The sequence below is a fragment of the Caloenas nicobarica genome, chromosome 8 (assembly GCF_036013445.1).
Source record: "Caloenas nicobarica isolate bCalNic1 chromosome 8, bCalNic1.hap1, whole genome shotgun sequence".
NCBI lineage: Eukaryota > Metazoa > Chordata > Aves > Columbiformes > Columbidae > Caloenas > Caloenas nicobarica.
Window position 1 is genome coordinate 25,982,142 of NC_088252.1, and position 12,681 is coordinate 25,994,822.

The window sequence follows — 12,681 nt, forward strand, 5'->3', positions numbered from 1 at the left end:
CACTGGTAAAACAGCAATAGTGAGGTTTCTTGCAAGGCTTCATGCTGAAGTCAGTTGAATGTAGGGTAAAAACAGGGTCTTACCTACATTTTCCACCTACTTAACCTCTGGCTGCGTCCCATGGTGCCAGCCATAGCAGGACCCAAAGCTTGTGACCCAGGGAGCTGATGAAAACAGGACTGAAATCCCCGCTTAGGCAGAGGTCTCGCCCTTTTGGTGAGACAGCACTTCAGGAGACAATTGGAAACACCTGGATTGCCATTAGCTTTTAACTCCCTCAATCTGACCTCGTTATTGCTGAGGCAGCTGTGCTGTAGTGTGAGAATAGATGGTCTTCCACTGGCAGACTTTTGGACCTTTTTGAATCACAGAGGGTAGAAAACTTACTCAGGGCGATGGAGGGGATTCACAGAGGCTTTAGCCCAGGATGTCACCCGTTCCCAAATAAATTATGCAATTTATGTTGCTGTAAAAATCAAATCTCTGCAAATCACACTCTGTTATTGCTGTATTCAAAGGAAGCTTCCTTGACCACATAACCATCCACTTTGGCCACAGTTCCTTCTATTTCCCCTCGGTATTACAAACTCCTAAAAACTAGGTTACTGTTAGTGCACTGTGGCTCTACAGTGAATTCATGGCATTTGACATTCATAACTCCACATTTATAAAAATAGATGAGTCCATTAAAACCCTTGTTAATAATGGTTCTAGCAAAGCATACATTGCCTAAAGCAATACAATTATTGGTCAATAATTCCTCTTTAACTGTCTGTATCGCTACCGCTTTATTTTAACACTTGACTTCTTATGCTTTGATCTGCTAATTATCTTTTTACCTTCTGATCCTTTTTGCAATTCCTTGGCAATTTGACCCACTAATTACAGTACTCATATTCCCTCTTTTCTGTAGAATATGCTTTTTTTTTCCGACCCTCTTCACCTTTCTTCATACAAATACCATCTTTCTGTAGGGTATATCTACTACTGTAATTATAGATTGATAACAAATATTATAATTTAAAGTATCCATACACTTTCCTTGCAATCCTTTGGAATTTATGAAAATGTCTTAATAGTTTGTCATTGACCTAAATTTTGATGAAAATGTCTCTGGTAAATTCTTTGGCACTCCATCTTCAATTACCGTAAATTCTTAGATCTTTGTCAAATGTTAATAAAAGTTGGTTGTATTTCCATCCCACAGACTCCATTAAAATCACAGTTTCTGCTATGTTTTGGATATATAATATAACCCCCCCCCATATTCTCTGAAATAAGGCTTTTCTCACTTTATGAACACGACTCATGAATTACTGAATTTTCTGCATTGGTAATTTCCTGGTCTCTTCCAAGACAGATGTAGACTTTCAGTGCAACATAAATATGGTTTAGACTGACAGAATTTTAGCAAGATAAACTCAGGCTGTTAACTTGCCCAGTGCAGAAATGATCCTGCTATGGGAAGGGCACATTTCCGAGTCTGGGAAGCGAAAGTTTGGCAGTTGGAAGAGCCTTGGTGTTTGAAACCCAGATTTCATTCATTTAGCGTGATCAGGATATATATACTTTTTTACGATGAGGGTGGTGAGAGCCTGGCCCAGGTTGCCCAGAGAGGTGGTGGATGCCCCATCCCTGGAGACATCCCAGGCCAGGCTGGACGGGGCTCTGAGCAACCTGAGCTGGTGCAGATGTCCCTGCTCATGGCAGGGGGGGCACTGGATGAGCTTTGAAGATCCCTTCCAACTCAAACTATTCTGTGATTCTACTCCTGGCTGACCCAGAGCCACTGTTCCCATTGGGACACACCATGGGTTGGTTTAGAAGCTGCTCACTCACCTATACCTTGTCCAATGCAGTGCTGTGGTTTTGCAGTGAAGCCGCTTTTTCTTTTTTCCTCCACTTAAATTATCCATTTTGCAAATCTTGCAGAAAAAAAGCAGGCAGCATTAGCATGGACAGCAGCGCTTCTTCCTGCCTGCTTCATACAGAAAGTAAACTGAGTGCAAGTTGGGTTTTTTCAAAGTTCGTGCAAAAGAAGGACATGCTCACAGTTTGCTCATCTGTGATGTGGGAATTCATCCATTGATATTTACCTACCTTTTTAACCTCAGAGCAAGCAGGTTTAGTTCACTACTGAGGGCCTGGGAAATCTTAATCAATAAAGCACAGCAAAACAAGGACTCTACGATTCTACTTTTTATTCAGTTTTTATGTGGCACTGAGCTGGTCAAAGTTGCCAGCCTTTTAAAGTAATGGTTTTGTGGTGTGTCCACTCAAATGAACTCGACAGCTTCTCATTCCAGAGAAACCTCTGCAGAGTTGCCAAATAGCTATCATTAATGCAACATTTTTCTTTTTGACCTTGTTTCTGCTTTAAAAATGATTGATTGAACACTTATTTTATAAATAATCTTTGCAATTTTTAATATAGAGGATTCATTTTAGCTTCACCAGTGTAAAAAAAGTACTCATTTCTGTGCATCTAATTCTTTTCAATGAGATTACTCTTACCAACTCTGGGAACTGCAAGGGCGAAAGACATGTTACAGAATAGAGGTATCTTCCTCGACAATCCAAAGGAAAATCTCCTGAGAAAGATCATTCTTCTCTCACAACTTCAAAACAAAAGTGTGCGTATTGAATACAGTCCTGTCTAATCATATTGACTTATTCTTACTTTTTTCCCTTTTACACCTACCTGATAGCATATAAGTTTCCATTTTTCACATTAGTTCTTAAATAGTTCACACTTCCTTGCATCACAAGGCACTTAACAGCTTTTCAGTAATCTGATTGTTCAATTGTCTGAATATTTCTTGACATAGAAAAATGAAGTACGAGATCAGCTTGAAATACCTTGAAATACAGTAGGCCATTTCACTGTAACTGAAGCAAGTAATGGAGAATTTGTAAAATAAAATGTAAAGAAATGAACAGTGGTTTGCAATAAATACGTGTACTGCTGCAAGAGTATTTCTGTTTGAGTTATGGAACTTCTCATTCATTGTTTGGGAATCAGGACTTATCTGCTTGGCTTCACTTTATAGTCCTCTAGCCAGGTATCTTAGCTGCTTCTGAGACACACTATAATTCAACACTTTATGGAGAAGCTCAGTTCGTTGATTGATTGTAGATCTCAGACTTGCCAAACACAACCACAAAGGTGGTCAGAACTGCTGACAGTGTTGTTTTTCTTCACTTCTTCCTGCATTATGACGGAAAACTTTTTACCACTTCCTTTAGTGGAACTCAGTTTCGTCAAGTTTCCAGCCAGAGAAGCAACATCACAAACAACTGGATTAAACAGCTACTGAACTTCAGACTTGGATTTGTGTCTAACCTGAAGTGTAAAATAGTAAAAGATGAAACTCATTAATCAAGAAAGTCCTGAAAGAGAAGTACCATTTCCTCTAGTCAAATAGTCTCTCTTTTGTGTGTGTGTGTAATACTTATCCCAGTCAATATTTAGATTGTTGAAATCCAGCATGTTACATAATGCGAATAGATATATTTTTCCTACAGCAGAATCCAGAGTTCACCTGATTGTGATACCTTTTAGTCTCCAGTTTCAATCCAAATTCACATAAGCAAAACAGTAAGGTCATTTTCCTTTGTCGTTAATTCATATCTCTCACTAATAACTAAGTAATCTCTCTATTTTCCTTTTGTATCCCTCTAGCAAATGGCATCAGGCAGTTTTCAATCACTTAGGTATTTTTTCCCCTTTTCTTTCTCATTCTTGCTTTTCCTCTCTGTGTGGCCTGGATGGGTATTCAGTGTATGGAACCTTGAAAAATCTGCAGGATCCCTCAGTATTGTTTTACTTTATCATAAAAAAAAAAAAAAAAAAAAAAGAAAAAAGACAAGGTGATTTTCCATAATGTTTGCCACCCAGGTTGTTCCCATACACAGAATTCAGCTGCAGTCCATTTCTTAACAAATATCATTTTGTCTTTCCTACCCCTCTAGGTTGTTTATAACTATTAAAGCTTCAGGCTAGCAGAGTTTACCCCAGGTATTGTGCATGCCCTTTTAGCTCTGAGCAGCAATTAAACCCCAAAATTTCAAGAAAACTTTATGATATTATTTGCAATCAGATTGTGATTTCATTCTCTAATATTGTTTTGTTTTGGTTTTTGTTTTTTTTTTTTTTTTCCTGCAAACAGGTTCGTTGTTTTGTACTAGAAACTTCATCTAAATGTGACTAAAGTCAGTGACAGCCTTTCAGCTGGAGCTTGGAGGCTTTAAAGTGAACTCTAATTTAGCAGCTGAACCAGCCCTGGCTCCTTCGACAGAAGTCAGTTGCTCTTTCCACAGACATCAACACACAGGTTATACTTTGACACACATACACAAAAACTCCAAAACAATTAAGCATGTATTTATAACTAAGATGTATGTACAAGTAATAGCATGTCATGCATGCCCAAGAATTGTGATTTTTTTTGACTGTGACCTTCACCACACATTTAGAAAAGGCTGAGATACCAGCTTTGCTTTTGTAGCATTCGGGATTGTTTCTCCTGCTACTGTTGGGAGGGGCACAGATTTAAATATTGTTTATCACTGAAATGTTTAGACGTCTTTCCTCTCTTCACTTTTTCCTGTGCTATTTAAGCAAGACAATTTCTTTGAACAAGAGCTCTTTCACCTCACCACAGTGGTGGTGTTTTGCCTCATTTCAATCTTCTCCATTAATACAAGATCCGGTGTGACACATGTCTGTGTCTCAACATGAAGTATATCAGACCTGAAATGTGAGGATGCTGAGTGCCTTTAACACCACATTGGAATGAATATGTGTTGCCAAGACCCATTGAAAAAAACCATAAATCATATTAGAATAGGTTCCCCTTATGCAACAGTGTTCCCAACAGTGCGGCATCCCAAACATCATAAGATTTAAATCAATATTTTAGATGTCTTCTCTCTTATCAAGCCTCTCGTCTCATTCTTCTTTGTTCTCCTATTTCTATAATAAGAAATAAACATACCTTTGCCTGGCCAGTTTCTATGAACTGAAAAATAAACCTGTAACTTGGGACATACTTGGAAATGTTTACAGATGCTCAGTAACCCCATGAAGACTCTTATGTCCCTCTGAATTTAATGGAAGTTGACACTGAATTCAATGAAGTGCGAATTTCCTTCTCAATTTCGCTACCACCTTCTCCGGATTTATTACGCCTGTGATTTCACACAGTGTCTGCAAACAGTGTTATAATACAGCCACCAACTCAGCCCCAGTATTTCAATTGAGAAGTTAGAGACCAAAGACTTCTGCCTTTAGCTGCCTTCAGTTCACATTTGTGATGGATAATCTGGATTCAATGCTCTTGAGATCTGTCTTTTATTACTAATCGTTTTCATTTATTTTCTAGCACCTTCTTGTAATTAGAAAAGGTGAATCCCCCTCCTTTAGGGAAATATCAACAATATACTATAAGTCAAGATTAACTGCTTCATTATAAACCAGAGAGATCTCAGCAACTTCAGCTCTTGCAGGGTCTGCGTTAGGAGCAGCAGCGCGGTACCAAACCTCATCGTGGGATGATACATCCAATCCTCTGTGTCTCTCCCCTTCTCACAAAGAGTGACACGTGACACTCCGAAGTCCTGTGTGTTCGCTGGCCATCTGATGGTGGTTACCTGCTTTGCAATGGCTTCAACACCGTGATGAATACCAAGATGGTAAATCATAGCTGTGTAACAGCAAACTTAAGAATATAGATTTTTTTGAGCATGTGTAAGTGAGTTGCCATCAACAGGATTACTGCAATCCTAGATCATAGGTGGTACAAACTTTTTGGACTTTAAATTTCCCTAGTTTCTTCACAACCAGCCTCGCGGATCTGGCAGGGTAAGCTTTTAGCTCGTTATCCTTCTAATCTTCTCGCAGCACTTGCTGCCCTTGATAGTTTGCAAGCAAGCAGGTGCCTGGAAGGAAATACAGTCATATATCTGATTACTGTCTCTGCCGTGCTCTAAGGAGCAATGAGAAGAGTTATGCTGGGGTAGATGCAAGCGGGAAATGGAAGGGAATAGCAGAAATGCCATTGCGCTGGGTCACGTACCAGAGTAGAAACATTTCCTCGCCAGCCTGGCACGGTGACAGACCTGTCCCTCGGCCAGCAAATGAGCCGAGGGGCTGGAGAAAGGCAAAGGTGCTGTGCTGGCAGGGAGCAAAATCTCATCTCCGCTTTTGGGTCTCAAGAGAGAGGAGCTAATGTCTCTTCGTCTCTGCCAGGAAAACTGGATGGCCCCTGCTAAACTTTTTTTCTGTTTTCAGTTTCAACAAGTTGCGTCTATGCAGCAAAGACCTATTAAAATTGACTGACTTATGCTGGTGCTTAAAGCTTCCCACAAAAATAAGGGCTTTGCTGAAAAAGGATGGGCTTAAGCTGAAGCATTTTCCTGCATGAAGTTCTGAGTCAATGTTGTAACTGGGCTGTGTAATTTCCCATCATTTAATGTGAGGCACCTCCTTGTGCCTTCAGTTCAGAATAGTCTTATACATATGATTGGGAAGACTGTGCTCTTCCTGTGCCTCACTACATCTTATTAGGAAATTATAATGCCACTCTATAACCTTGCTGGAGGGAGAGTTTCAAGCTAATGTAAGAAAGCTGGCCTCCCATACTGATTAACAAATATTTTGAAGTAGATATCTCTGAATATCCATCCATACCTCAATGCAGTCAGCCTTGGTGGATTTCTGTTGTTTATCTTAAGAGAGCTGGAGTTTATAAGTTTAACTATCACCACGCAGCCCCAAAGTCTGCTCGGAATTTTAGAAACTTAGTTCTTGCTGGTTTACCGTATATGGCAATTGTCATGTTGCCTGATCACGTTGTTTACACACTTCAGACCTGAAATTATACTAGATTATGGGCTGCAGAGCAATCTCTGGGAAATGTTTTGCATGTTTATTTGTTTCTGATAAAAACTTGCAAAAAGTTCAGACCCACTCCCAGTCAAAAACTCTGAAATATAAAATTAAAGAGTCAGTGCGTTTTAGAAGCCTAATCTGGTCTGAGCTCTTCAAAGCAGAATTTCAACAGTGCAATAAACAGTCAGACATTCCCTCCGAGCCTGATAAAACCTACTGACGTCTGCAGAGAACTATGTGGCTGTAGGAATATTGCAACCTACTCCATCACTGCTAGCATCGCATATACAGCCCTAAAGCCAGCTTGAAAATGTTCAGGCAACATCTTACCAGTCTCTTTGACAATAACCACTTGTCTCATGTAAAATATCTATGTAAACTGCACTATGTGCTCATAATATAGGCACAGCACTTTCTTTTCCTATGCTGTGATACTCAGGATGTCTTATTATCTGAGTGACTACCAAGTACGTGCAAGTGGAGGGAGAAGGAAGATCTATGGAAAGTTGTAAAAGTATTATGTGCGGTCTCTGAAGCAACTGAAATAATTCTGTGAAAATTATTCTGCCTTTCCTCATGCAGTCCTAACCTTTGTATTTCAGTACCAAAAAAGTATATTTGGAAAGCAGAGTGGCATAATTACAGCACAGAGAAATCTGTAAGAAATAGCAAAATGACACTAAAAAGATAGCTGCTGGGAATAGCACAGCAAAGGCAAAGGAGAAAATAATGTTATTTGTGCAAGGAAGTGTTTGTGCATAACAAATGCAGAAAGGAGAACTCTGCTAATTAAATTCACTGCAGAATTGTTGTGCTGACCTGTGCTGCATATTAGGAGGAATTTAGCCAGGACGCTCACAAAGTGATCCATATTATTTACTCTGCAACTGCTCTCTGGATATGGAGAATTTATGAAGAACTTTAGATTTTGCTTAGAACTTTGCTTAAAAAATCTGCATTATTTTAAAGCAGGACCACGATGACGACGTTAGGGTTTGCCTTTGCAGAGGTGGTTTGGAAGGTGCTCTCCAGAGCAAGTGAGGACAAGCAAATGGGCTTGTAAAGTGTGGAAAGATCCCTGGAGTTTGTACAGCTCTGACTCTCATACCATGTTTCTTCTTACTTAATCAAGAGGAAACACCAAAGAACAGGAGAAGCAGCAGCATTTTCTGATGAAAGACCCCTGGTGTTGATAACGTGTGTAGCTGGGTGACAGCCCATCACGTTTCCCAGATTGCTTCTCTGGTGTGGCGCGGAGCTGAGCGCCGGCTGTCCTCTTTCACCCCCTGTCCCAGTAACCTGAGCAGCTGCGTGTTTCCTTAAAGTCCTTTTAAGCGGCGATCGGTTATCTTCACACCTCATTTCTGGAGTGGTTTCTGCTCCCTCCACATGCCGGGCAAAACCAGGTGCGGTGTTCCTGCTCTGCTCCATCTCTCCTTGGGGACCCTTTCCATGTCCTCCCTCTATCCTGGTACGTTTTCCAAGGGACACCGAGACACAGGAACTCAAAATGCAGGAGGAAATCTGGGGATCCTGACGTTCCTGTCTGAACTGTCACACCATCCCCACTGACTTCAGTCTGACCCAGAAGAGAAGAGCGGAAGAAATAAAAATATTCTTTAACATGCCTGCGGGGAGGAAATACAGTATGCACAGCTTGAATACAGTAGGCTCAGGCCAACCAGAGCCTCCTGAATATTAAAATCAGAGACAACAGCAAGCTGAACAAATTCATGGTTTGAGATGTTGTCAGTAGAGCTTTTCAGTTAATTTTCCCTTCCTCTTGCTCAAGCCCCGGCTTACTTGACCTGTGTTACACTGCCTATTTTCTGATAGAAACACCACAGATAAGCCTCTCACCAGCAGTGACCTTGGTTATCTGGGTCTGTTTGGGAACAGAAATGTGCTATCAGTATCTGAAAAAAAAGGTCTGCTTAATGTCAGGGAGTATGCCAAATTATGTCATGAGAAAAGGAGAAAATCTCTTGATATTATTTCCTTTTTTTTTTTTTTTGAATAAGCTGAAGAAGAAGAGATAAAATGCTGTTTATCAAAGAGAAATACAGAAATAAAATTTTGCTAGCCACTAAGATGCATCACTATCTGCAGGGCAGGTAGATTGTTCTCAGAATTTTTAATTTAGTTATTTGTTATCACCAGCTCTGCATCACTCCTGTTGGCTCCAATGGGGCCAGAAACAGTTTGGAACCAAGAGCTGGAGCCCGTCTTTTTGACTGTGTGCTATGTGCAAGGTTGTTTTAAGAGGGTAAATATTTACCAAGCTGCAGGGAGAGGATAACAGAAGCAAGGAGGGCTTTGCCCCTCAGAGAATGCATCAAATGGAACTCTTCATAAATTTTTCCAGACGGGCAGAATCTTTCCCAAATTATCCGTGTGCATTCTAGGTTCAATTCCCCTTCTCTGTATTCCAGTAGATTTGTTTCTGTCTATTCTTCACACATTTCAATTTCTGTAACATTTTTACATCATATATTAGATATCCATAGTCTGCAAAGGGATAGCTAGATGAAGAAAGATTGAGATTATTCTCTTTGCTTGTCAAAACAAACAGAAACAGCTTTTTTTTTTTTTTTTTGCTTGTGGACTGACAGTGTGTGATAGAAACAGAAATGCAGCAAGTATATTCATTTTTCTGTCTCTTAAAGTTAGATATGATTCTTACGAAAAGTTCTCAGTGCCTTACAGCTGGTGGAACAGTTTGGTCCAAAATATATTAGAGGTACTTGTAACTATTAAAGGGAAAAAAAGAAGCAACGGCAGCAGTAAAAATGCTGACAAGAACACACTGTCTTAGTCCACTGAGATTTGGCAATAATCAATACATGATGCCCTCTCTAAAAACACTTCAGCTTTTGGCAGCTTTAAAAATTTCACTCCCCATACGTGTAGATTGCCTATGGATTAGGCAAGTTGAAAAACTCAGAGAAACTTTGAGAACTTACTGAAAGAACAATAAATATTTAAATCTCAGAAATTCACAGAACACCTCCAGCTGGGCAGGAGCAGACAATATTCCAGATTTACAATAACATAGAAAATCAATAAGATAGAGGTCATGGTTATTCCTGCTGTAAATGTAATTCTGGTTGCTTTATCTTCAGGCAAGAAGCAAAGTTTATTGCAAGCACTAAGGACCTTCCTTTTTCACAGCTATATGAATAAGGAGTGTCTTCACTGAAATCTAGAAAATTATCTTAGTGGAAAATCAACTCCTGTTTTTGCAGAAATGATGTGTCTAGAATGTAGGTGTTAAACTTCAGTAACTCTATTGAAGCACAACATTGCAACATCTATTTTTTTCTTCAAGTTTTGTACAAGGGGTCAGAGAGCATCATCATAGACGTCTAAAGTCCTCTATTAAAAAAAAAAAAACAACTAACTTCCAAGAGAAAACAAACAATACTCATACAAGCCATCTACCTGGACTCGTGCAAGGCATTTGGCACTGTCCTGCACACCACCCTTGTCTCTAAATTGGAGAGAAATGGATTTGACGGCCGGACCACTCGGTGGATAAGGAATTGGCTGGATGGTCGCAGTCTAAGAGCTGCAGTCAACAGTTTGATGTCCAAGTGTACAAAAATCTTTTCCTCACAATATTTTTCCCATGGTTCTTCACTTTGGACTTCCAGCCTGGACCAGAGAGAGAAATGACCAACTGCCATGACAAGAACTATCATCATGACACTCCTAATCTCTCTAAAATCAAATCCTGTGCTCCAGGATGGATTACCAGTTAAAGTCTGAGTCCTAGCCAACTTAGAGCTCATTTTCTTCAGAAACAGTAACACCAAAATACTATGGTCATTCATACCTATATTTGATTAATTATAGACATGATGTCACCCTGCCACTTAAACCATCTCATATGAAACATGTGCTTTGGCTCCTGGAACCACCAAATCTTTAGGATCTTTCTTCATTTTTAGAATGAGTATTTTTAGGGGTTTCCCCTACACCCTTCAAGAGCTCTCTTGTAGATGTAAAGAGAAGACTGATTTTGCAGGAGAGTTGCCAAGTGTCTGAGAGAATGTTGTGCTACCCAGCCTCAACAGGGCTTCAAGTAAGCTCAGGAATTGCCCAAAAATGGTGTTTGCTGCAGGGATCGCAAGTTGAAAGGTGGCTCTTGTCTTCCTGTGTGTTAGTGCCAAATATCGTGTCTATGTAAACGATGATGATGATAAAATATACCTGACAAATGCAGTGTAGAAAACTTAGATGAATATTTTTCATTGTGAGATTGGCTTTTAGATTCCAAAAAGAGGAAAATAGGAAGAAGGATGTAACTACTTGATCCTATAAAATATGTCATTCATTTTCATACTTAGATGAAACAGCAAAAGTTTTTATTATTCAGCAATTCGCTTGATGGCTGTGGAGCATTCATGGCAAATCAGAACTTTCTAAATGAAACACTTCTGTACAGTCCTTTAGTGCATGGTTAGTCACAAAGACACAAAATATGATGGGAAAACAAGGTAAGTTAACAAGGACTGCAATCTTTTGATGTAAATGGTTTAACAGCGTGCCAGGCTACCAGTAGTTTTGCTTCAGATCATGTTGTTTTACATTTATAGCAAGTATTTCTTTTCATCAAATACATGTAAGTAACATAATCACGAGGCAATGAAGGCAGTAGATTGGTACTTTCCATATTTTTTTAATGCAGCTGGTTTTTATACTTTTTTGCTGTCTAAGAAAAACCACTTGGGAATTCTGACTGTGAAGGACGATTTTTTTCCCTGACTAGTGGTACTAGTGGTTAATAAAGATCTGAAAAGCCTTTATTAATGAAATATCTTTTATTGCCTAGCTTTTATTCATTTTTCACACGCGCATAAAAGAGAGCAAAGAGGAAAAAAGCCACCAAAACGTACTTGCACACGGAAATAACCTGTAAAGTCTTAAAAAAAGATTGTTGAGGTAATAGAGATAACATTTTGAGACTGTAAGGACGGAAAGTGAAGAAACATAGAGCCTTTGGGAATGAAAAGTTCCCTTTAAACCTTTTCCCACTGCTCCCTATACCACAATGATCGTCTTTTGGTTGTAACGTTATTTAGCTGTAACATAACTTACTCTGGCAGTAATGCCAGTTCAGTTGTCTCAAGGGCCACATACTTCCTAAGACAGTGCATACAATAAATACTTGGGTCCAGGTATAGGTTATACCAAACACAGAAGAACTGTCACGTGCGTACCCTGCAATCACCTCTAGCTGAAAGAGGCCTAAGAAAATAGGTCCTTGTTCATATCTGGATGTGTCACCTCTTTCCAAAATTGACCTGACAACACTAGAAAATAATATAAAACCTGGAGGATTAAACCCAGAACATTAAAGACAATATAGTTGAGTTTCCCTTTCAAACACACAAATGCTTTGCAAGAGTTCGTCTTCATGGCTTAATCCCCGTGCATTTAGGAGAAATTTGGGATTCCATCCTCATATTTATAGAGCACCTCTCCTGAACAGCTTTGGAGATTTACAGTTACAGTGGGTATCTAAAATGCCTGCAGCTCATTTGGGGAAGAAAATGAGAAGGGGAAGAGAACAAGTATTACCCAGTTGGGGATTCTGTGTTTCTATATAGGTAAGTTCCTTTAACAGAAACTTAATTGGCATGTAATTATGCAAAACAAAATGAATAATAACAGAACTTATGAAGTCAACAAACACCAAGTTGCAAATACTGTCTGTTGCTATTCCCTAAAAACTTCTAAAATCAGGCATTTTATCACAAGATAAAGTGCAGGAGATACTATAATTG